Source organism: Pleurodeles waltl, chromosome 10, assembly GCF_031143425.1.
Source record: "Pleurodeles waltl isolate 20211129_DDA chromosome 10, aPleWal1.hap1.20221129, whole genome shotgun sequence".
Classification (NCBI taxonomy): domain Eukaryota; kingdom Metazoa; phylum Chordata; class Amphibia; order Caudata; family Salamandridae; genus Pleurodeles; species Pleurodeles waltl.
Window position 1 is genome coordinate 995,268,974 of NC_090449.1, and position 26,367 is coordinate 995,295,340.

The following is a 26,367-nucleotide window of genomic DNA, read 5'->3' on the forward strand; positions in this document are numbered from 1 at the left end:
TTTTTATAATCTCTCCCTTACCTGGAAAGTAGACTATGCTAGCTTGGAAGTGTGGATCAGCCTGTCTGTACCCAAGGAGATTCTGAATAGAGGAGCAACTCCCTCTTCCCTTCTCACAGGGGCTGGGCCTGCTGATTGGCTCACTGAGCCCTAGGCAACCTGGCCCTCCTCCTACACCTGGCCTGGCCCTTTAAGGTTTGTGACGGGAACCCCAAGACAGCCACCTCCATTTTGTGAGGCCAGCTTTTTCCCTGCGCCCTAATACAGCCCAGCGATCAAGGATTCCTGAGAGACCTAGGTAAGGAACCCCAGACTTTTCTGGGAAATCTTATTATTTGTTTAAAAGGGTTTTCTACTGCTACCCGTATCTACTTATTGCAGAATCTCTGTGGTTCGGGCAGTTTGGCCTTTTTAAAGTTCTGTTTTTTAGCCGTGACTGTTTGAAATGTCCTTCCTAGTTTGTGACAAAAGACTGCATAAAGCCACCACCTCTTTTTTTAAGTAGAAAGGCTACATACACCACAGTGGCTAACCAGAGTGTGTTTAGGAGAATGCTTAATCTGTTTCTATGATTTAAATTGTGTTTAGAAACTGTCTGCATCACCTGTTTTTGCCTTGAAAAAGCCAATTTTCTTATTGCAGGACAAGCAGTATTTCAGTGTTTTTTTATAATCCCTCCCTTACCTATAAAGTAGACTCTGCTAGCTTGGAAGTATGGATTCAGCCTGTCTTTACCCAAGGAGATTCTGAATAGAGCAGCAGCTCCCTCCTTCTTTCCCAAAGGGGCTAGGGCCTGCTGATTGGCTCTTTGAGTCCCATGCAACCTGAGCCCTTCTCCCACACCTGGCCTGGCCCTTTAAAGTTTGTGGAGGGAACCCCAAGACAGCCACCTCAATTTTGTGAGGCCAGCTTTTTCCCTGCCCCCTAATACAGCCCAGTGATCAAGGATTCCTATGAGACCTAGGTAAGGTGCTCCAGAATTTTCTGAGAAATCTTATTATTTGTTTAAAAGTGTTTTCTACTGCCACCTGTGCCTATTTACTGTAGTCTCTCTGTGTTTCAGGCAGCTTGACCCTTTTAAAGTGCTGTTTTTCAGCTGTGACTGTTTTTAATTTCCATCCTAGTTTGTGGCAAAAGACTGCATAAAGCCCCCCCCTACTTTCTTTAAGTAAAAAGGCCACATACACCTCAGTGGCTAACCAGAGTGTGTTTAGGAGAAGCTTAATATGTTTCTGTGATTTAAATTGTGTTTAGAAACTGTCTGCATCACCTGTTTTTGCCTTGAAAAAGGCAAATTTCTGAGTGCGCGACAAGCAGTATTTCAGTTTTTTTTACAATCTCTCCCTTACCTGCAAAGTAGACTCTGCTAGCGTGGAAGAGTGGATTCAGCCTGTCTGTACCCAATGAGATTCTGAATAGAGCAGCAGCTCCCTCCTCCTTTCCCAAAGGGGCTGGGCCTGCTGATTAGCTCTCTGAGTCCCAGGCAACATGAGCCCTCCTCCCACACCTGGCCTGGCCCTTTAAAGTTTGTGGAGGGAACCCAAAGGCAGCCACCTCCATTTTGTGAGCCCAGCTTTTTCCATGTGCACTAATACAGCCCAGGGATCAGGAATTCCTAGGAGACCTAGGTAAGGCGCTCCAGACTTTTCTTGGAAATCATATTATTTGTTAAAAGTGTTTTCTATGCCTCCTATGCCTATTTACTGTAGACTCTCTGTGTTTAAGGCAGCTTGGCCTTTTTAAAGTGCTATTTTTTAGTCATGACTCTTTGAAATTTCCCTCCTAGTTTGTGGCAAAAGACTGCATAAAGCCCCCCCTTCTTTTTTAAGTAAAAAGGCTGCGTACATCCACCGTGACTAACCAGAGCGTGTTTAGTAGAATGCTTTATCTGTTTCTGTGATTTCAATTGTGTTTAGAAACTGTCTGCATCACATGTTTTTGCCTTGGAAAGTAGACTCTGCTAGCTTGGAATTGTGGATTCAGCATCTCTGTACCCAAGGAGATTCTGAATAGAGCAGCAGCTCCCGCCTTCCTTGCTACAGGGGATGGGGCCTGCTGATTGGCTGTCTGAGTCACAGGCAACCTGAGCCCTCCTCCCACACCTGGCCTGGCCCTTTAAAGTTTGTGGAGGGAACCCCAAGACAGCCACCTCCATTATGTGAGGCTAGCTTTTTCCGTGTGCCCTAATGCAGCCCAGTGATCAAGGATTCCTAGGAGACCTAGGTAAGGATCCCCAGACTTTTCTGGGAAATCTTATCATTAGTTTAAAAGAGTTTACTGTTGCTACCTGTGCCTATTTACTGTAGACTCTCTGTGTGTCAGGCAGCTTGGCCTTTTTAAAATGTTGCTTTTAGCCGTGACTGTTTGAAATTTCCCCCCTAGTTTGTGGCAAAAGACTGCATAAAGCCCCCCCCCTTCTTTTTTAAGTAAATAGGCTACATACCCCACAGTGCCTAATCAGAGTGTGTTTAGGAGAATGCTTAATCTGTTTCTGTGATTTAAATTGTGTTTAGAAACTGTCTGCATCACCTGTTTTTGCCTTGAAAAAGCCAATTTTCTGAGTGCAAAACAAGCAGTATTTCAGTGTTTTTTTAATAATTTCTCCCTTAATTGGAAAGTAGACTCTGCTAGCTTGGAAGTGTGGATTCAGCCTGTCTGTACCCAAGGAGATTCTGAACAGAGCAACAGCTCCCTCTTCCCTTCCCACAGCGGCTGGGGCCTGTTGATTGGCTCTCTGAGTCCCAGGCAACTGGAGTCCTCCTCCCACACCTGGCCTGACCCTTTAAAGTTTGTGGAGGGAACCCCAAGACAGCCACCTCCATTTTGTGAGGCCAGCTTTTTCCCTGCACCCTAATAAAGCCTGGTGATCAAGGATTCCAAGGAAACCTAGGTAAGGAGCCCCAGACTTTCCTTGGAAATCTTATTATTTGTTTTAAAGTATTTTCTACTGCTACCCATGCCTATTTACTGTAGACTCTCTGTGTTGTAGGCAGCTTCGCCTTTTTTAAGTGATTTAGGCTACATACACCACAGTGGCTAATCAGAGTGTGTTTAAGAGACTGCTGAATCTGTTTCTGTGATTTAAAATGTTTTTAGAAACTGTCTGCATCACCTGTTTTTGCCTTGAAAAAGACACATTTCTGAGTGTGTGACAAGCAGTATTTCATTGTTTTTTACAATCTCTCCTTTACCTGAAAAGTAGACCCTGCTAGCTTGGACATGTGGATTCAGCCTGTCTGTACCCAAGGAGATTCTGAATAAGGCAGCAGCTCCCTCCTCCCTTCCCACAGGGGCTGGGGCGTCAGTTAATTTGGCCCTTGTATGGGTGTCTATTGGCTGCTGCATGTGGTGTTGTGATAGATTGTTGGGGTTGGTCTTTATATTGGCTTAGGGATTAGGGTTGGGTTTGTGATTGGTACTAGGGATGATATTCCTATTTGTTATTGGATTTTAGGGTTGGGTTTGTGATTGGTACTAGGGTTGAGATTCCTATTTGTTCTTTGTTTTTAGGGTTGGATTTGTGATTGGTACTAGTTTTGAAATTCCTAATGGTTCTTGGTTTTTAGGGTTGGGTTTGTGATTGGTACAAGGGTTGAGATTCCTATTGAATCCTGGTTTTAGGGTTGGGGTTGTGATTGGTTGTCAGGATTTGGGTTATGATTGGTGAATAGGGCTGTGTTTTCTATTGGTTTTAGGGTGTATGGTTAGTGATTAGTTAGGGTTAGGACTAGGTTTCTATTGGCCAGTAGGGCTATTTAAGCCTGGGGCTCAGGGCGTCTCAGCCCGGGCATCTAAGTTAAGGGCGGGGAGAACAAGGACAGTTGCCTGTTTGGGCCTGTTTGGTACTAGTAGGGCCTAGGGCCAGAAATGCTGCCCAATTCTCCATTTACCAGAACCGTAAAGGCAAGAGACTAGCTATTATATTTAAACAAGCAATACATCTCAGTAAAACAGACAACATTTCCATACAAGGTTTTGAAGCCCTCCTCACCAGATGCCACCCTACTCCACCTTCCTCCTGTAACTGTCTCCTTCGTTACAGATCTCCACCTAATGACTTAACATTCCCAGACATTTCCTAGATACAGTCTCAAACCTTGTTACATTGACCTAGGGTCAGTATTGCTGCCCAATTCTCCATTTCCAGACAAGGTTGTGAAGCCCTCCTCACCAGATGCCACCCTACTCCAACTTCCTCCTGTAACTTTCTCCTCCTTTACAGACCTTCACCTAACAACTCAACAACTCAACATTCCCAGACACTTTTCTAGATACAGTCTCAAACCTTATTACATTGGCCTAGGGCCAGAAATGCTGCCCAATTATCCATTCATCAGAAAGGACCTTACTCCGTACACAATCATCAACATGCAAACACATTATCAGCAAAGACATCCAACTCTTGCATCACAAACTATTATACCAGCTATAATATTAAAACAAGCAATAAATCTCAGTAAAACAGATAACATTTCCATATAAGATTGTGAAACCCTCCTCACCAGATACCACACTACTCCAACTTCCTCCTGTAACTTTCTCCTCCTTTACAGACCGCCACCTAACAACTCAACATTCCCAGATGCTTTTCTAGATACAGGGTCAAACCTTATTATATTATACTCAACCCTATGCATTCTTGGGGACCTAAATATTTGGTTTGACAAACTCAATATGCCCGATCCAAAAGCTGCCACCACTGTCCTAGTCGCTTTGAACCTACATCAGATTGTACACAATCCCACATATATCGCTGGACACATCCCAGATGTAATTTTTACTAAGCCTGTGCTAGTTACCATTCATAGCATCACGCCAATCACATGGTCACACTACCATTTGATAACTTTCTGACATAAAACACCACAACCCACAACTACTTACATACATGCATCTATCGACCATGGAGCAAACTCAATTTTTATGACTTAGAAACACCACTAACAGCCATCACAGATCTAGATATAATTAATTCTGTTCCACAACTTTATGAGTGGCTACAGGAAGCTTTTGATATCCTAACACCACTCAGAAAAACTAAACAGGACAAAAGAAAAGCAACACCTTGGAGAAACACAGAACTTAAAAAGATAAAGCAACAAATCAGAAGGTTGCAGCGGACCTGGTTCAAAAGAAACAACATTCTGTCAAGATTTGCATGCTTCTTATCGATCTAGTCTGCCAGTTTCGGGTCACCCCCTAGTTTCTTGCTAGTTCTGGATTGTCCAAGGTAAGGGTGACCCTTTCCAGTGGCAGTGCTGCTGACAATACAACGCCTAGCAGGCCGTAACTTTCAGAAGGAGTCCTAGAGGAAAAATCCAAATTGGGAAAAAAAACTCAGATTACAGGAACTCCTGAAAAGAGGCAAAAAGAAAAGCTGACAAGAATAAAGAATCAGGAACAACAAAACTTCAGGCAAAAAAAACAGGATAGGACCAAAAACACGGAAAGAAATCGAGCAAGCATGTAAGAAAAATTACAGGGACCGCAAGTGAATGCAGCGTGACCCAGAGCCCAAGAGAGCACTCCTGAGCCACGTCACAGTTGAGAAAATAAGTCGCGGGCCAAAAAGCGGCCTGCAGCAGGACTCGCCACCTCAAACACGGACTGCCGATCCGACCACAGCCCGCGAGGGGGACGCCACGGGTCCCCCTGTCATCACACATTCAAGACAAACTGCAGCTACACAAACTTAACCGAATATACAAATCATCAATCAAAAAAGAGGAAAAAAGGTACTTCTCAGACAGAATTCTAAATGCTAAATTTGCAACACAAGAATTTTATAAAATTCTTTTAGAATTTTTAAAACCTTAATGCATGAAGGAAGTCATCCCACTACTCAAGATTTCACAAATAAACTGGCAACTAATTACACAATTAAGGCACACACATTGGACTTCTATTTAAAACAGAAGAAAACCATCAGCACCAAACCCTTTCCTAAAATCTCCTCTAAGAATAAACCAACCCAGCCTCTATAGTCCTTCAAACAAATATCACAAGGTGAATTTATGGATTTCGTCAAAGCAAGCAGGTCTTCCGGTTGCCCTTCTGACCCTTGTTCACCACACATCTTCAAGAACATTCTTTTATCTACTTGTTCTGCCATACCTGTAAGAAGAATCATCAACAACTCTTTAACTAGAGGAACTTTTCCTGAAGACCTGAAAAGGGCATATAGACATCCGTTATAAAAAAAACCTAGACCCGCAGGACCCCAACAACTACAGACCAATCACAAATGGACCTTTCCTGGGCAAACTGATGGAAAGAGCAGCATTCGTTCAGATGTCACAATTCATTGAAGACAGTTCTATACTTTCAGACTACCAAACTGGATTCTGCCCAGGGAGAGGCACTGAATCGGCACTCATAGCAATCTGGGATGATCTTAAAAACACAGTCAACCACAATGGAGTTGCTGCACTACTTCTCTTGGACCTCTCGGCTGCCTTTGATACGGTTGCCCATAACACCCTAATTTAAAGACTCCACGAAGCCAGCATAGAAGGGACTGCTCTCGACTGGATTACATCCTACCTTCAAAACAGAACTAACATTGTCTATTCTACCCCCTTTTCGTCCACACCCTACCTCACAAAAGCAGCCCCCCCCAAGAATCAATTATCTCCCCTTTGCTTTTCAACATCTACATGAAATCATTACCACAACTGATACATAAATTTCAACTCACATGCTACAACTATGCAGACAAACACTACTTAATTTGGAATGACAAAAAGACCTTGAAAACTCACAATTCTTCAGTTGCCTCAGAGCCGTTGATCAGTGGATGACTTGGAGCCATCTCAAACTAAATGATTCCAAAACAGAAATACTCACATGTGGTGACTGGAAAAATTATGACCCACTGTGCACCAGGCCTGACAATCTCGGATAACCTCCTCAATTATACGAGGAAGTTAAAAACCTTGGAATTACCATGGACTCCAAGTTAACAGTGAATGCCCAAGTGGACAAATTAGCACAAACAAGCTTCATCACCCTGAAGACTCTGCAACACATCTTCCCCCACCTCGGATTTCCACACAAGGTGCAGACTACTATCTCTCTTTTACTATCCAAACTGGATTATGCCAAATGCCTCTACCATGGATCATCTTTATCTATTATGAAAAGACTACAATGTATTCAGAACTCCGCTGCCAGGATACTATTACATGTAAAAACACAAGCCCACATATCCCCTGTCTTGAGAGCACTACACTGGTTACCCATTGCCAGAAGATCCACCTTCAAGCTGTTTTGTATCATCCACAAAGCTATACATGGAACAGGAACGCTTTTTATCAGAAACAAAATAACCCAATACATTCAACAAAGAAACCACCGCTCAAGATTGGCACCACCATAAAGAAAAAGACAATAGGTGGTACATGCTTCTCCATTCAAGCAGCTAAACTATGGCATGCATTACCCTCAAATATAAGATCCAAGGATAACTATCTTGTCTTCAGAAGACTACTCAAGAGTTGGTGCTTTCCTTCATAACCACCATATTCAAACAGCAATGGACTGCATATGCTTGTGTTGATAAATATTTTCTATTATCTGATTATGTGCATATTCTAGATATGTATAGTTTTTAGAAAATATGTATTGCTACTATGTCATAACAATAAATTACGCACATACTCTTTAAATTTGTTTACCAAATGTATATTTACTCACGGTTACATATATATTTATATATATGTGTGTGTGTGTATGCATGTGTGTATTTATATGTGTGTGTGTATATACATATATATGTATGTGTTATTCTATACTTAACATGTTCATTGGTCATTACATAACTCCTAGATAAGTTGTTATATTAGGTACTTATGAATCCCTGCTCTAATTTTTATATCACACTGATCAAATGTGTTATTATCATAAGCATTTCCCTATTCAAAAATTGAGGAAAAATAAATAAATGTTAGAAAAGTACACTTATTAATTACCTTCAAATATTACATATCGTGAAAGTCTGTGTTTATACAATACTACTTTTCTTTTCATATCATTATACCGATTATTGAATTCCTTGAACATATCCCTTACTTCTGTACTAGAGAAACAATTTAATAAAAATACATAAAATAAAACCTATAAATACAATTCAAATTATAAATAAGTAAATTAAAGTAAAAAAAGAAATAATGAATAAATACATGAAATAAAAATAAAAATAATGATTAAAAAATATGTATATATATATATATATATATATAAATATAAGCATATATTTATATATATAGTATATATACATAAAAGTATAAATAAAAAAATATAATAATATAAATGTACTCTCTTGTAAGCTTTACTTTGTCTACCCATCACCATATGTCATGTCTCTTTCAATCTATCATCCATACCCACTCTTACTAATCCAAAACCCATTGTACTACTTTAATCTCCAAAATAACCCTGCCTAAGCTCTTCCCTCCTCTTCCACATCTAGCTCACCCAAACCTCAGTTTACTACAATGATCTCTCAAACAAGCCACTAAATTCTCCCTCATTTATTTCACCTTTGACTCATCCAAAACCCCTCCTGCTAAAATGATCTCCCTAACCCTTTCCACAGACTCTTCCCTCCTCTCTCTCTCCTTTACTCATCCCAAGCCTCATCCTATTACTATAAACTCCCAATCAATACTTCTGGATTCTTCCCTCCTCTATCCCTCCATTACTCTAGCCAATCCAACTAACAAACTCACATATCCTCAGCTCAAATTAACTCATAATAATACTACAATTGTACTCATATTTCCTTACACTAATCCACCACTAATTCCTCTTTGGTTCCGGAGTAGCGTGCTACTCTCCGAAAAGCGCTTCAACGCCTCATCAGGGGTATTAAGCACTATATAAATACTATTACAATACAATACAATACAATAAAGTCCCTCTAACCTTTGGTTTTTTTCAGCGAATTTCTTTGTTTTTTTAAATTCCTATTTCCTAACTGTAACGTCCCTGTGGGAGCCTAGTCTATCAGTGATTTAATTAATTTTTCATCTTTTGTAAAGGAGTATTTTCTCCACTTTAGTTACATTTGTAATATTCATTTATTTTTCTATGTGACCTAGACTTCCAACAAGCCATCTAGCTAGTATGCCCAGTACTAGTCATCAGTGCATGAAAGAATTGTTTCTGCGGTATGAGGATTAAACACTTCATTTAGGGCAGCGATGGCACTGAGTTAAGTTAAAAATGTTGGCTATTTAAAAAAAAAAAAAAAAATCTGCAAAAAGTGTATATGTCAGGTGATATTTGTTACATAGGAGTGTATTGTTTTACATTTTTTATAGCTCAATTAATTTTCATGTTTTGCTTTTCTGAATTAAAAGTAATGTTTTCTTCAGTGTTAATATGCCTTTTTTTCAGGCCAGTGTGTGTGTGTGGTTGTCTTTGGACACCATTTTACTTTGTTTTCCATGCCATGTGGCCAGAGGCCATTTTGTGTAGTATGTGTCCATAGGTCTGAATGTGTTCTATTTTTTCTCCATGCCTCCTTGCTTGCTGTTGATGTTTGATCATGTGGCTGGCAGTCATTTTGTGCATCCAGCCAATGTGTTTTTGCCATAGGCTTGCATCTGTCCTTTGTTCCCCGTGCCTTTTTGTTCACTGTTGTTGTTTGACCATGTTGCTGGTGGCCATTTTATGCATCCAGCCAGTGTGCTTTTGCCATAGGCTTGTATGTCTTCTTTGTTCTCCCCACCTATTTGCTCACAGCTGTTTGATCATGTGGCTGGTGGCCATTTTGTGCATCCAGCCAGGTGTTTTTGCCATAGGCTTGCATGAGTTCTTTGATTCCTATACTCAACCATGTGTCTTGCAGCCATTTTGTGATTCAAGCCAGTGAGTTTCTTGCATAGGCTTGCATTTGTCTTTGTCTCCTTGCTCACTGCTATTTGATCATGTGGCTGGAGGCTATTTTGTGCATGCATCCAGTGTGTTTTTGCCAATGGCGTACATGAGTTCATTGTTCCCCTTGCTCGACCATGTGGATGATGGCCATTTTGTGCATGCAGCTGGTATGTTTTTGCCATATGCTTACATGAGTTCTTTGTTCCCAGTGTTCTACCATGTGTCTGGTGGGATCCAGCCAGTGTGTTTTTTGCCATAGGCTTGCTTGTGTTTTTTGTTCTCCGTGTCTTCTTGCTCGCTGTTCTTTGACCACATGACTGCTGGCCATTTTGTGCATCTAACCAGTGTGCTTTTGACATAGGATTGCAGGGATGGATATGATATTAGTTTTATAATATGCTTGTAAATCACTGTAGTATATGTATATTATGAACATGATTTCGATGAACAGTGCTAATATTAGATGCATTTTGAATTTTTTTTATTTTGCACCTCCTTGTCTCACAATAGGTTTCTTCTCATCCTCCCGCACAAACGTCAGCAATAATTTATTTTTGTTTATCTCAATTTTTTTAGGGTTTTAATTTGTTAATTGTAATTTCTTTCATTTTAATTTTGTTTATTTTTTATTCAAATTTTTGTAATTGTTATTTTAGATTTTTTAACTTTTTACATTTTGATTTTCAAATTTTATTTTTTAATGTTTTTTTTTTAATCTTTTGCCTCGATCCATCCGTCCATTCAGCAAGGTGCTCAGCCATGCTACAGTATTCAGTTTTTTTAGGTATAATAATTATATTTCCTCCCAGACACCCTGCCTGCAGTGCACTGTAGATACATCCCACATCACTCATGATTATTCCATTTCCCCCTGGACAATATTGGCTGTGATAGATGCACACTAACCGTCTTTTTTTTTATCAAGATTATTTGATATACCCATGTACCCCCTGATTGCCACAGGGGTCTCCTTTAGAATAGATTGACACAAAGGAAAGAGCTACATGTGTATATTTTGGCTTATGTTATCCTGATTGGAAATTACATTTTATGGTATGGTGGTGTGGTGTGACTTTAAAATGGTTGATTTATTATAACTTAAATAATCATCCACACTAATATTGTCTTTGTCTGTACTAATTCAAACTGCAATAATGCCATGTTTCACTAAATGTTTTTCTTGATTGTTTGCTTTTAGGTGACAAAAGAAGAAGAGGCATCAACCCCAGTACTGCCAGACAGAAGGCCTTTACAGTGACAACAGTCTTCCAATCTCCTCTGCTTGGGCAGTTTAGTGCCACGGCTAACTGAGAGCTTTGAGATGGCCCCAAAGAAAGTTGCTTCCAAGAAAGTGGTCAGTAAGAAGAAGAGGCTTTCCACCACTGGTGTGTCAACCGCAACCATTTTCGGGAGATGTCTACCTGCCATGCCGGCCTCCGGCGAGGAACCTGGGAGCGGCACTCTGGCATTGACAACACCACCTCAACCTCAGCCCAAGACCATGTCTATTAGTGATGAAGCCACTGCAGTAATAGCAACACAGACGAGCAGTGACGTTGAATTGGATTTGCTCCTTTATCAAAATAGTACCCAATCATTTCAGGAAATATAACAAAGTGAATAGCAGCCGCAGCTAGCAAAAGAACTTCCTCTTTTAGAATCACTGGCTCCCAGATCTCCAGCAAGGAACAGGAAGAGTACTACTCCACCATCTTCTCAAAGCACCACTTCTGATGGTCATGATAGGTACATGGTGTGGACCCCAGTAGAGTCCAGGAGATGCCAGAAGAGACAAGGATAAAGAAAAGTCCCTGAAAGCTTTAGAATTATAGAAGGTGATGATGAGGATGATAACAATGATGAGCCTGTCATTTTGGAAACTGCCACAGAGGAGTTCAACTTTACTCCTCCTATTCAAACTGCTCTGAAGGACGAGGCAAAGGTAGCACTGGAAACTCCCATCCTTGTAAGGCCCCAGCTGAAACCTGCACCAACCCGTACTGCAGTAGACGTATGCCTTTCATAGAGGCAATCAGTGACCCACACACCTACCTCCAGTTCTTCTTCAGGCATTGGCCCACTAAGAAAATACTCCTCCCCAGTTTGGGATGTTTTTATACTAAGCAAGCAGAAGGAGGGCTTTGCAATATGTTCCATTTGCCACATGAGTGTTCATTGAGGTAAGCCTGGTTCATATTATGTTACTGGAGGCCCAACTACTAATGTGAAAAAATATCATGCAATCTGGTAAGATGAGCCTTGAAACATCAGCTACAAATCCAATCACGGTGGGAGATGATGACGAAGAAGAAGGAGGCATCCTCACACAACACAGCCCTGTTCCCAGCAGTGCACCAGAATCAACTGCCTCAGTGACCTCACAATGACACAAGAATCAATCAACCCATCAATCAATAAAAAAATGTATAGAGCGCGCTACTCACCTGTGAGGGTCTCAAGGCGCTGGTGGCGGGGGGGCGGAGGAGGGGTTACTGTTCGAACAGCCATGTCTGGAGGTATTTTCTGAAGAGCAGGAGGTCCTGGGTCTTGCGGAGGTTGGTGGGGAGGGAGTTCCAGGCCTTGGGGGCAAGGTAGGAGAATGATGTGCCTCAGGTGGTGGCGTGTTGGACTGTGGAAGTTCATCTTTCGTTGAGGTAGGTTGGTCCGGTGTTGTGGAGGGATTTGTGTGTGTGGATGAGGATTTTGAAGGTGATCCTCTTGTCGATAGGGAGCCAGTGAAGGGATCTGAGGTGTCACGAAATGTGTTCATGTCTTGGGAGGACCAGGATGAGGCGGGCGGCTGCGTTCTGGATTCTCTGGAGTTTGCGTTTGAGTGTGGTGCCGACTTAGAGGGCGTTTCCGTAGTCCAGCCTGCTGCTGATGAGTGCGTGGGTGATGGTCTTTCTGGTCTCTATGGGAATCCATTTGAAGGTTTTTCACAGCATGCGGAGTGTGTTGAAACAGGAGGAGGTGATGGCGTTAACTTGCTGGGTCATGGAGAGGGAGGGGTCCTGGATGATGCTGAGGTTGCGCGCATAGTTTGCAGGGGTTGGTGGGGGGGCCTAGAGCAGTGGGCCACCAGGAGTCGTCCCATATGGTTTTGTTGGGGCTGAAAATGATGATTTTGGTTTTGTTGGAGTTGAGCTTAAGGTGGTTTGCTGTCATCTATGTGGCGGTGTCAGGGAGTGCAGCGTGGAGGTTGGTTTTGGTGGTGGTAGGGTTACGGGTGTGGGAGATGATGAGCTGGGTGTCGTCTGCCTAGGATATGATGGTGATTCCATGTGGTCGGAGGACGTTGGCGATCGGGGTCATGGAAATGTTGAAAAGGGTACGGCTGAGGGAGGACCCTTGGGGGACTCCACAGATGATTTTGGTGGCTGTGGAGTGGAAGGGATGGAGGCGGACTTTCTGGGTTCTTTCAGTGAGGAAGGAGGTGAGCCAGTCTAGGGCTTTGTGTCGAATCCCTGCGTTGTGGAGGCGTGTGCGGAGTGTTTGATGGCAGACAGTGTCAAAGGCAGCGGAGAGGACCAGGAGGATGAGTGCGACGGTCTCACCCTTGTCGATTCTGGTTCTGATGTCATCAGTACATGCGATGAGGGCGGTTTCAGTGCTGTGGTTCTTGCGGAACCCAGACTGGGAGGGGTTGAGTGTGTTGTTTTCCTCAAGGAAGTGGGACAGGCTGGTGTTCACTAGTTTCTCAGCGACCTTGGCGGGGAAGGGGAGGAGTGAAATAGGGCAGTAGTTGGTGAGGTCATCAGGGTCAGCTTTGGGCTTTTTCAGGAGTGCAGTGACTTCTGCGTGCTTTGAGGGGTCTGGGAATGTGACGGCGTCGAAAGAGCTGTTGATTATGTTGCGAAGCTTGGGGGCGATGGTTGGGCTGGCTTTGTTGTAAATGCGATCGGGGCATGGGGTCAGAGGGGGAGCCTGAGTGGATAGAATTCATTGTTTTTTCAGTTTCTTCATCATTAGTAGGGGCCCAGGTGAGTAGTAGGTTGGGGGGGTGTAGGAGGCTGGCCTGGCTTGTAGTGGGTACCAAGGGGTACTTACACTCTGCACCAGGTCCAGTTATCCCTTATTAGTGTAGAAGAGATGTCTAGCAGCTTAGGCTGATAGAAAAGGTAGCTTAGCAGAGCAGCTTATGCGGTACTAGGAGACGTGTGAAGCTCCTACTATACCACTGGTGTCATATGCACAATATCATAAGAAAACACAATACACAGATATACTAAAAATAAAGGTACTTTATTTTTATGACAATATGCCAAAGTATCTCAGTGAGTACCCTCAGTATGAGGATAGCAAATATACACAAGATATATGTACACAATACCAAAATATGCAGTAATAGCAATAGAAAACAGTGCAAGCAATGTATAGTCACAATAGAATGCAATGGGAGCACATAGGTATAGGGGCAACACAAACCATATACTCTAGAAGTTGAATGCGTACCACGAATGGACCCCAAACCTATGTGAGCTTGTAGAGGGTCGCTGGAACTGTAAGAAAACAGTGAGGGTTAGAAAAATAGCCCACCCCAAGACCCTGAAAAAGTGGGTGCCAAGTGCACCTAAGTTTTAGAGAGCACAAAAGTCGTGATAGGGGAATTCTGCAAAAAAGACCAACACCAGCAATGCAACAATGATGGATTTCCAGACGAGAGTACCTGTGGAACAAGGTGACCAAGTCCAAGAGTCACGATCAAGTCGAGAGTGGGCAGATGCCCAAGAAATGCCAGCTGATGGTGCAAAGAAGCTGCCACCGGATGGTAGAAGCTGTGGCTTCTGCAAGAACGAAGAGGGCTAGAAACGTTCCCTTTGGAGGATGGATGTCCCACGTCGTGAAGAAGCTTTCAGATGTATTTCCGTGCAGAAAGACCGCAAACAAGCCTTGCTAGCTGCAAGGGTCGCGGTTAGAGTTTTTGGATGCTGCTGTGGCCCAGGAGGGACCAGGATGTCGCCAATTGCGTGAGGAGACAGAGGGGGCATCCAGCAAGACAAAGAGCCAACTCAGAAGCAAGCAGCACCCGCAGAAGTGCCAGAACAGGCACTGTGAAGTGGAGTGAACCGGAGCTGACCCGAAGTCACAAAGGAAGGTCCCACGATGCCGGAGGACAACTCAGGAGGTCGTGCACTGCAGGTTTGAGTGTCGGGGACCCAGGCTTGGCTGTGCACAAAGGAAATCCTGGAAGAGTGCACAGGAGCCAGAGCAGCTACAAATCACGTGGTACCCAGCAATGCAGTCTAGCGTGGGGAGGCAAGGACGTACCTCCACCAAACTTGGACTGAAGAGTCACTGGACTGTGGGAGTCACTAGGACAGAGTTGCTGAGTTCCAGGGACCTCGCTCGTCGTGCTGAGAGGAGACCCAGATGACCGGTGATTAAGTCTTTTGGTGCCTGCGGTTGCAGGGGGAAGATTCCGTCGACCCACAGGAGATTTCTTCAGAGCTTCTAGTGCAGAGAGGAGGCAGACTACCCCCACAGCATGCACCACCAGGAAAACAGTCGAGAAGGAGGCCGGATCAGCGTTACAAGGTCGCAGTAGTCGTCTTTGCTACTTTGTTGCAGTTTTGCAGGCTTCCAGAGCAGTCAGCGGTCGATTCCTTGGCAGAAGGTGAAGCGAGAGATGCAGAGGAACTCTGATGAGCTCTTGCATTCGTTATCTAGAGAACTCCCCAAAGCAGAGACCCTAAATAGCCAGAAAAGGAGGTTTGGCTACTTAGGAAGGAGGATAGGCTAGCAACACAGGTAAGAGCTTATCAGAAGGAGTCTCTGATGTCACCTGCTGGCCCTGGCCACTCAGAGCAGTCCAGTGTGCCAGCAGCACCTCTGTTTCCAAGATGGCAGAGGTCTGGAGCACACTGGAGGAGCTCTGGGAACCTCCCAGGAAAGGTGCAGGTCAGGGGAGTGGTCACTCCCCTTTCCTTCGTCCAGTTTCGCGCCAGAACAGGGCTGGGGGATCCCTGAACCGGTGTAGACTGGCTTATGCAGAGATGGGCACCATCTGTGCCCATCAAAGCATTTCCAGAGGCTGGGGGAGGCTAATCCTCCCCAGCCCTGACACCTTTTTCCAAAGGGAGAGGGTGTAACACCCTCTCTCTGAGGAAGTTCTTTGTTCTGCCTTCCTGGGCCAATCCTGGCTGGACCCCAGGAGGGCAGAAACCTGTCTGAGGGGTTGGCAGCAGCAGCAGTTGCAGTGAAACCCCAGGAAAGGTAGTTTGGCAGTACCCGGGTCAGTGCTAGAGACTCGGGGGATCATGGAATTGTCTCCCCAATGCCAGAATGGCATTGGGGTGACAATTCCATGATCTTAGACATGTTACATGGCCATGTTCGGAGTTACCATTGTGACTCACAAAGTCCGGGGAATTTGCCCTGAACAATGTGGGGGCACCTTGGCTAGTGCCAGGGTGCCCACACACTAAGTAACTTAGCACCCAACCTTCACCAGGTGAAGGTTAGACATATAGGTGACTTATTAGTTACTTCAGTGCAGTGGTAAATGGCTGTGAAATAACATGGACGTTATTTCACTCAGGCTGCAGTGGCAGGCCTGTGTAAGAATTGTCAGAGCTCCCTATGGGTGGCAAAAGAAATGCTGCAGCCCATAGGGATCTCCTGGAACCCCAATACCCTGGGTACCTCAGTACCATATACTAGGGAATTATAAGGGTGTTCCAGTATGCCAATATGAATTGGTGAAATTGGTCACTAGCCTGTTAGTGACAATTTGTACAGAGAGAGCATAACCACTGAGGTTCTGGTTAGCAGAGCCTCAGTGAGACAGTTAGGCATCACACAGGGAACACATACATATAGGTCACAAACTTATGAGCACTGGGGTCCTGACTAGCAGGATCCCAGTGACACATAACAACCATACTGAAAACATAGCGTTTTCACTATGAGCACTGGGCCCTGGCTGGCAGGATCCCAGTGAGACAGTGAAAACACCCTGACATATACTCACAAACAGGCCAAAAGTGGGGGTAACAGGGTTAGAAAGAGGCTACTTTCTCACACAACCCCCCCCCAAACGAAGGACAATAAGGCTAACCTTGGCCAGTTGAGACTTTATTGTTTAAGTGGTGATAAGTAGAGAGTAGCTCTGCAATAGACTGGTTACTCCCTTTATCATCCACTATATGGTTACTTCCCTGTGGGGATGTAAACCACCCTGTTTGAAGTTTTTTAGCTATGCAACAATGTGAAGATATATTTTCAGAGTTTCTATCAGTAAGTTTTAGTTTAGAGCAGTGGGAATTGTCCACTGAACCTATTTGTAGTGATGAAAATGCCAGACAGGGATGCTGTCTCAGTAAAGCCATAGCTGGGCAAAAACTTTGTCCATATGGCTGGAAGAGAGAACAGGGATGCTGTTTCTCTTGAGTTGGAGGAGGGCAGGGATGCTGTCCTAAGTGTTGTGAGGTAGTGCAGGGTTTCTGCGCTAAAGTTTCTATGGGAGGGTTGGAGGGATGCTCCATGTTAACTAAAATGGTGCTCTTTTTCTCACCAATGTTAGTTATCCCACAGAGAGGTACTTCCACCTCAGGGAGTACAGCTATGGCAGCTGATATTCCCTTGGAACAGGTGCCACCCCAGGAGAGGTTTCTCCCACCACAGGAATGGTATCCTGAATGGTAGGGTGGTTAGGGGATACTGTGATACCCTTTTTACCTGTTGTTGGAGAGGGATCCTGAGTTTTCAGGCCTTCTCTCCTTTGCTTTTTCATTTTAGTAGAAATGAGAGGGAACAATTCCTCAGGGATACCCAGCATGGCTGCATGGGTATAAAACTCTACATCAGCCCAACCTGAGGCCTCTAGGTCATTACCTAAGAGACAGTCTACAGGTAAGCTAGGTGACACTACCACCTGCTTAGGGCCAGTAACTCCACCCCAACTAAGCTGAACTATAGCTAAGGGAAGAAACTTAGTGGAGTTATGGACATCAATAATTTTATACTGTTGTCCAATGATGTGTTGTTCAGGGGCCACTAGGTTTTCAGTCACCAAAGTGATACTGGCACCTGTGTCCCTGTAGGCATGGGCCTCAACACCATTAATTGAAACTGTCTGCCCGTACTTATCCATTGTAAGGGGACAAGCAGCCAGTGTGGCAAGGCCAATGCCACTAGGTGTGACAGAAACTGTCTTGGGACTGACTACCCCAGTTTCTATGATGGACCCATAAGTGAACCCAACTACACCCTTAACTTGACTGTTGCCAGCAGTCCCACCACTAGTACCACTACTGCTAGGGGCACTAGAGCTTGATGTATTAGTGGTGGTAGGCTCATGGGGTTTACCTGGACAGGACTTATCCCCTGGCCTATGGCCTCTGTTTTTACACACAAAGCACCAAGGCTTTTTAATGTGTGTGGGTTGAGAAGAAGAGGAAGAATTTGTTTTATCCCCACCCCCTGAAGAGTGTTTAGGATTTGAAGAAGGATCTTTGGTTTTACCCTTATCCCCATGCTTATCTTGAGATTTCTCACCATCTTTCTTCTTGCCACCCTTGTCACTACCTGTATGAACTTTTCCGTTCACTCTTGTTCTGACCCATTTGTCTGCCTTCTTTCCCAATTCTTGGGGAGACGTCAGATCTGAGTCCACTAGATACTGGTGCAACAAATCAGACACACAATTATTAAGAATATGCTCTCTCAGGATTAAGTTATACAGGCTTTCATAGTCAGAAACTTTACTGCCATGTAACCACCCCTCCAAGGCCTTCACTGAATGGTCAACAAAGTCTACCCAATCTTGTGAAAACTCCTTTTTGGTTTCTCTGAACTTCATCCTGTACTGTTCAGTGGTTAAGCCATAACCATCTAGGAGTGCATTCTTAAGAACTGTAAAATTATTGGCATCACTTTCCTTCACAGTAAGGAGCCTATCCCTACCCTTTCCACTGAAAGATAGCCATAGGATAGCAGCCCACTGCCTTTGAGGGACCCCCTGTACAACACAGGCCCTCTCAAGTGCAGCAAACCACTTGTTAATGTCATCCCCCTCCTTGTAAGGGGGAACTATCTTGTGCAGATTCCTAGAATCATGCTCTTTAACAGGATTACTATCTGTAATACTGCTGCTGCCACCATGGGGTCCAAACCCCACTTATTTTTCTAAGTCAAATGCTTCCCTGTCTAGATCCAGCTGTTGCTTTTTAAGCTTCAGCCTGGACTCTTCCACTCTCAATCTATTGAGCTCCCTTTCTAACACTCTGTCTTCAGGGTGGGTGGGTTGGGCATGCCTTGACACAGAAGAATGGTGTGAATGAACAGAGGGAGACCTGTCCCTAACAGATGGCACTCTAACAACCTGGCCTAAAGGAGTAACCTCTATACTATGATGAGAACTCACATCAGTACCAGCCCTGCTAGGTGGCCTGCTAAGGGGCAGATTGGGAAGGTTCCTTTCTAACACTTTTACTGGGGGTGCCCCAGAATCAGAGTGTGAACCATCAGCTAATTTCTCACCAGATGTGCCAACTATGGTCTTATCCTATTCAATGAGCATATTAACTAACAATTCTCTTGAGGGATTCTTCCCTACCCCTAAACCTCTTTCAATGCAGAGACTCCTTGCTCCTTTCCAGCTAAGGTGGTCATAAGCAGTTCTGGACAGATCCAGAGTTTGACCTGTACCAGACATGATAGAAAAGGTTTAAGGGACGGAAAAAGAAAGAAAAAGTTTCAGAACTTTTTAAGGAACAGAAAAAAAACTTTTTTAACTTTTTAAGAACTTTTTGAAAGTTTTGGAGGTACTTTTCAGCACTTAGCAAGGAGTAAGAGAAGAAAAGCAAAACTTTTTGGTTAGGTGTACATACACTGAACTTGTTTTGTATATTTTTCTCTTATGAAAAGTACAAAATGACAAAGTGGTAAGTAGTTGCAAGTACTTATCCCACCGCTGCACAACCAATGTAGGAGGCTGGCCTGGCTTGTAGTGGGTACCAAGGGGTACTTACACTCTGCACCAGGTCCAGTTATCCCTTATTAGTGTAGAAGAGGTGTCTAGCAGCTTAGGCTGATAGAAGAGGTAGCTTAGCAGAGCAGCTTAGGCTGAACTAGGAGACGTGTGAAGCTCCTACTATACCACTGGTGTCATATGCACAATATCATAAGAAAACACAATACACAGATATACTAAAAATAAAGGTGCTTTATTTTTATGACAATATGCCAAAGTATCTCAGTGAGTACCCTCAGTATGAGGATAGCAAATATACACAAGAGATATGTACACAATACCAAAATATGCAGTAATAGCAATAGAAAACAGTGCAAGCAATGTATAGTCACAATAGAATGCAATGGGAGCACATAGGGATAGGGGCAACACAAACCATATACTCTAGAAGTGGAATGCGAACCACGAATGGACCCCAAACCTATGTGAGCTTGTAGAGGGTCGCTGGGACTGTAAGAAAACAGTGAGGGTTAGAAAAATAGCCCACCCCAAGACCCTGAAAAAGTGGGTGCCAAGTGCACCTAAGTTTTAGAGAGCACAGAAGTCGTGATAGGGGAATTCTGCAAGGAAGACCAACACCAGCAATGCAACAACGATGGATTTCCAGACGAGAGTACCTGTGGAACAAGGTGACCAAGTCCAAGAGTCACGATCAAGTCGAGAGTGGGCAGATGCCCAGGAAATGCCAGCTGTTGGTGCAAAGAAGCTGCCACTGGATGGTAGAAGCTGTGGATTCTGCAAGAACGAAGAGGGCTAGAAACTTCCCCATTGGAGGATGGATATCCCACGTCAAGAAGAAGCTTGCAGGGGTGTTTCTGTGCAGAAAGACCGCAAACAAGCCTTGCTAGCTGCAAGGGTCGCGGTTAGGGTTTTTGGATGCTGCTGTAGCCCAGGAGGGACCAGGATGTCGCCAATTGCGTGAAGAGACAGAGGGGGCATCCAGCAAGACAAAGAGCCCACTCAGAAGCAAGCAGCACCCGCAGGAGTGCCAGAACAGGCACTACAAAGTGGAGTGAACCGGAGCTCACCCAAAGTCACAAAGGAAGGTCCCACGACGCCGGAGGACAACTCAGGAGGTCGTGCACTGCAGGTTAGAGTCTCAGGGACCCAGGCTTGGCTGTGCACAAAGGAAATCCTGGAAGAGTGCACAGGAGCCGGAGCAGCTGCAAATCACGTGGTACCCAGCAATGCAGTCTAGCGTGGGGAGGCAAGGACTTACCTCCACCAAACTTGGACTGAAGAGTCACTGGACTGTGGGAGTCACTTGGACAGAGTTGCTGAGTTCCAGGGACCTCGCTCGTCATGCTGAGAGGAGACCCAGAGGACCGGTGATGCAGTCTTTTGGTGCCTGCGGTTGCAGGGGGAAGATTCCGTCGACCCACGGGAGATTTCTACGGAGCTTCTAGTGCAGAGAGGAGGCAGACTACCCCCACAGCATGCACCACCAGGAAAACAGTCGAGAAGGCGGCCGGATCAGCGTTACAAGGTCGCAGTAGTCGTCTTTGCTACTTTGTTGCAGTTTTGCAGGCTTCCAGAGCAGTCAGAGGTCGATTCCTTGGCAGAAGGTGAAGAGAGAGATGCAGAGGAACTCTGATGAGCTCTTGCATTCGTTATCTAGAGAATTCCCCAAAGCAGAGACCCTAAATAGCCAGAAAATGAGGTTTGGCGACTTAGGAAGGAGGATAGGCTAGCAACACAGGTAAGAGCCTATCAGAAGGAGTCTCTGACGTCACCTGCTGGCCCTGGCCACTCAGAGCAGTCCAGTGTGCCAGCAGCACCTCTGTTTCCAAGATGGCAGAGGTCTGGAGCACACTGGAGGAGCTCTGGGCACCTCCCAGGGGAGGTGCAGGTCAGGGGAGTGGTCACTCCCCTTTCCTTTGCCCAGTTTCGCGCCAGAGCAGGGCTGGGGGATCCCTGAACCGGTGTAGACCGTCTTATGCAGAGATGGGCGCCATCTGTGCCCATCAAAGCATTTCCAGAGGCTGGGGGAGGCTACTCCTCCCCAGCCCTGACACCTTTTTCCAAAGGGAGAGGGTGTAACACCCTCTCTCTGAGGAAGTCCTTTGTTCTGCCTTCCTGGGCCAAGCCTGACTGGACCCCAGGAGGGCAGAAACCTGTCTGAGGGGTTGGCAGCAGCAGCAGCTGCAGTGAAACCCCGGGAAAGGTAGTTTGGCAGTACACGGGTCTGTGCTAGAGACTCGGGGGATCATGGAATTGTCTCCCCAATGCCAGAATGGCATTGGGGTGACAATTCCATGATCTTAGACATGTTACATGGCCATGTTCGGAGTTACCAACATAGGTAGTGACCTATGTATAGTGCACATGTGTAATGGTGTCCCCGCACTCACAAAGTCCGGGGAATTTGCCCTGAACGATGTGGGGGCACCTTGGCTAGTGCCAGGGTGCCCACACACTAAGTGACTTAGCACCCAACCTTCACCAGGTGAAGGTTAGACATATAGGTGACTTATAAGTTACTTCAGTGCAGTGGTAAATGGCTGTGAAATAACGTGGACGTTATTTCACTCAGGCTGCAGTGGCAGGCCTGTGTAAGAATTGTCAGAGCTCCCTATGGGTGGCAAAAGAAATGCTGCAGCCCATAGGGATCTCCTGGAACCCCAATACCCTGGGTACCTCAGTACCATATACTAGGGAATTATAAGGGTGTTCCAGTATGCCAATATGAATTGGTGAAATTGGTCACTAGCCTGTTAGTGACAATTTGTACAGAGAGAGCATAACCACTGAGGTTCTGGTTAGCAGAGCCTCAGTGAGACAGTTAGGCCCCACACAGGGAACACATACATATAGGTCACGAACTTATGAGCACTGGGGTCCTGACTAGCAGGGTCCCAGTGACACATAAAAACCATACTGAAAACATAGGGTTTTCACTATGAGCACTGGGACCTGGCTGGCAGGATCCCAGTGAGACAGTGAAAACACCCTGACATGTACTCACAAACAGGCCAAAAGTGGGGGTAACAAGGTTAGAAAGAGGCTACTTTCTCACAGGGGGTGTGAAGGGTCTTTGTTGGTCGAGTCGGAGGTGTGTGTTGCGGGTGCGTGTGGGTTGAAACTGTTGTGTATGTCTAAGATTTTTTCGGTGGGAATGGTTGGAGAGGGAGTCGCAGAGGAGTTGTGTGTGCGTGGAGTCTATGTTGCTGGCTTTGGGTTTGGAGAGCTCTTTGATGATGGTAAAGAGTTCCTTGCTGTTGTGAGAGTTACTGTCTATGCGTTCCTTGTAGTATGCTCTTTTGGCGGTGCGTATGAGTTGGTGCTGTTTGCGAGTGGAGGTTTTGAGGGTGGAGAAATTGGTGGTAGAGGGTTCCTGTCGCCAAGCTTTCTCTGCTTTGCGGCATTCACGCTTGGAGGCTTGGAGTTCAGTGGTGAACCAGGGGGCATTCTTGATGTTGCAGGTGGTGATGTTTCTTCTGAGAGGGGCGAGTGAGTCTGCGCAGGTTGTGATCCATTGTGCAAGGTTATGAGTCATTGGTGTAGGGTGTTCTGTGCAAGTTGGGAGTTCAGGTGTTCTGTGGGGATCTTTTCCCACATGCGGTAGGGTGAGGTGTGTTGGAGGTGGTGTGTGGGAGGTTTGGAGAAGGAGAAGTGTTCGCAGTGGTGGTCAGTCCGGTGAGTTCGGTGGTGTGAGTGTAGGTTATGTGGTTGCTCGAGGTGAAGATTGCATCTAGTGTGTGACCTTCTGAGTCGGTGGGTGCCGTGACCAGTTGTTTGAGTCCGAGGCTCATGAGGTTATCTAGAAGGGATGAGGAGTTGTGGTCGTGCGGGTTCTCCAGGTGAAAGTTACAGTCACCGAGGAGGATGTAGTCTGTGGAGGTGAGGGAGTGAGGGCTGACGTTGTCAGCGATGATGTCACAGAATGGGGGGCGGGGTCCTGGTGGTCTGTATATGAGTGTTCCTCTGAGGGTGGTGTTGTTGTTTATGTGAATTAGGAAGTGCATGTGTTCTGCACTGTCTAGGGTGTCGTGTGTGTTGGTGGTGACCTTAATGGTGTCTTTGTGCATAATGGCGATGCCACCTCCTGGTTCGTTTAAGAGGTCTCTGCAATGGAGTTTGTAACCATCAGGGGTGGCTGTGGCTATGTCTGGCTCAGATGAGTGGTTCGTCCAGGTTTCCGTGAGGAAGACGATGTCTGGTGAGTGTGAAGTGATAAGGTCCCAGAGTTCTATGGCATGCTTGTGTAAGGAGCGGGTGTTTAGGAGTATGCAGTTAAGGTGGTTGTGGGGGCTGTTGTTTTTGTGGTGCTCAATGGTGTTGGTGTGAGGGGTTTTGGTGTTGTTGTGGGTTGTGGTGGTGTTGTCGTGGAGTGTGTTCGGGTTGTGGGGCTTGTTGGGGTAGGGTCTGTTGGGATAGGCGGGGGCAGTGTGGGTGTTTCTGGTGTTAGTGGGGGAGCAGGAGAACCGGCAGGCATAGCAGGTGAAACGCCCCTGCGTGTGTTTGGGGTTGGCTTGGGTACAGGCGGGGAGTTGTCCTGGGTTGAGGGAGTGGAGTGTGGTTGTTGAGTAGTGTTGTCTGGGGGGGTCTGGGTTAGGGGGACCAGGGGGACTGGCGCTGGGCACGGACGGGCGCAGACGGGCTTGCCTCTGGCTTGCCTCTGGTGCGCCAGGGGCATGGCCGCCCAGCGGCCGCCATTAAGAGGGTGGGGTTTAAGATTGGAGCAGCTGACAGGAGGGAGGGAGGGCCAATGGGTGTGCGCGGGGGCGGGCCGCAGGGGAGGCAGCCGCAGGGGAACAGTGACCGGCCGGGGCCAGTGCAGAGAAAATGGGCAGTGAGAACCAGGACAAAAAAAGTAGAGCTAAACGGGGGGACATGGGAGCAGAGACGCGCTGAACAACTAACGGCAATATAATTTACAAAAACAGGTTATGGCATACACAGAAGGAATTACTTGGGAAGGGAAACGCGGCAAAACTATCGTCAATAAAAAAAATAAAAAACAGAATATGTCAAACACAGAAGGAATTACTCGGGGGAGGGAAACACGGCAAAACTAACGGCAATAAAAATCATAAACACAGATTATGGCAAACACAGAAGGAATTACTCACGTGAGGGCAGCAGTAAAAGCCTACCACTAGGCACCAGGGATGAGGCGCAGGCGGGTGCCTGCAGGTGGAGGAGGGTCTTGAACTGCTGTCCAGACGGCAGTCAAACCGTAGCAGGGGCATGGGGCTGGCTGGTGGAGCCAAGTGAAACTCCTGGCCAGAGACAGTCAGGGAGTTTACACGGGGCTCCGCGCAGCAGCTGCCATTAAGAGGGTGGGGTGGGAGGGTGGAGCAGCTGGGAGGAGGGACATAGGGCCAATGGGTGTGCGCGGGGTAGGGCCGGAGGGGAGGTAGCGGCAGGGGAACAGTGACCGGCCGGCGCAGAGAAAACAGGCGGTGAAAACCAGGAGAAAAACAAGAGTTAAACGGGGGCAGGGGGGCAGAGACGCGCTGAACAAACACAGAAAAACGAACGGCAATATAATTTACAAAAACAGGTTATGGCATACACATAAGGAATCACTCGGGGAAGGGAAACACGGCAAAACTATCAGCAATAAAAATCACTAAAAAAAGAATATGGCAAACACAGAAGAAATTACTCGGGGGAGGGAAACACGGCAAAACTAACGGCAATAAAAATCACAAACACAGATTATGGCAAACACAGAAGGAATTACTCACGCGAGGAAAAGCCTACCACTAGGCACCAGGGATGAGGCGCAGGCGGGTGCCTGCGGGTGGAGGAGGGCCTCGAACTGCTGTTCAGACGGCAGTCAAACCGTAGCAGGGGCACGGGGCAGGCTGGTGGAGCCAAGCCAAGAAGCCTCAGAGTCAGATGGAGACACCACAGCATACAGTGACTACCCCACGACGCACATTGAGGCCCTCATTACAACTTTGGTGGTCATTACTACCACACCAAAAGGATGCTGCACGACGTACTATGACGTGTAATTCTGTCTTGCGGTGTCCTAATGGCGGGGCACTGTTGGCGGTGGAAGCCCCAGGACCCGTCCCCTCCCAGACAACCTCCTCGATGGAAGAGGTAAGTAATCGTCTGACAGGGGAGGGGGTTGGGTTTGTGTGCATGTGTGAGTGTCATGTATGTGGGGGGAGGTGGGTGCATGTATGATGGCGAATGAGGATGGATGGGGTGAGTGCATGTATGCAGTGTGAAAGCGGGGAGTAAATGAGTCTACATGGTGCAGAGGGGGAAGGGGCATGAATGGTTGCATGTGGCTGAGGGGGAGGGAGGCATGAATGTGGGTATGTGCTGGAGGAGGGTAGGGGGAGTGAATGCATGTGTGGCAGTGGTGTTTGTGTATGTATGACAGTGTGAATAGGTGTGTATGTTGCGTTTTCATGGGTGAGTGGGGGTGTGTTTGTATGTAGAAGTGTGTGAATGCATGTGTGCAGGTATGTGGAAGTGTCTTTCTTGGTGACAGTAATGCTTATTCCTGTCACTAGGATGCAAGACCACCAGCTTTTTCTGGCAGTTCA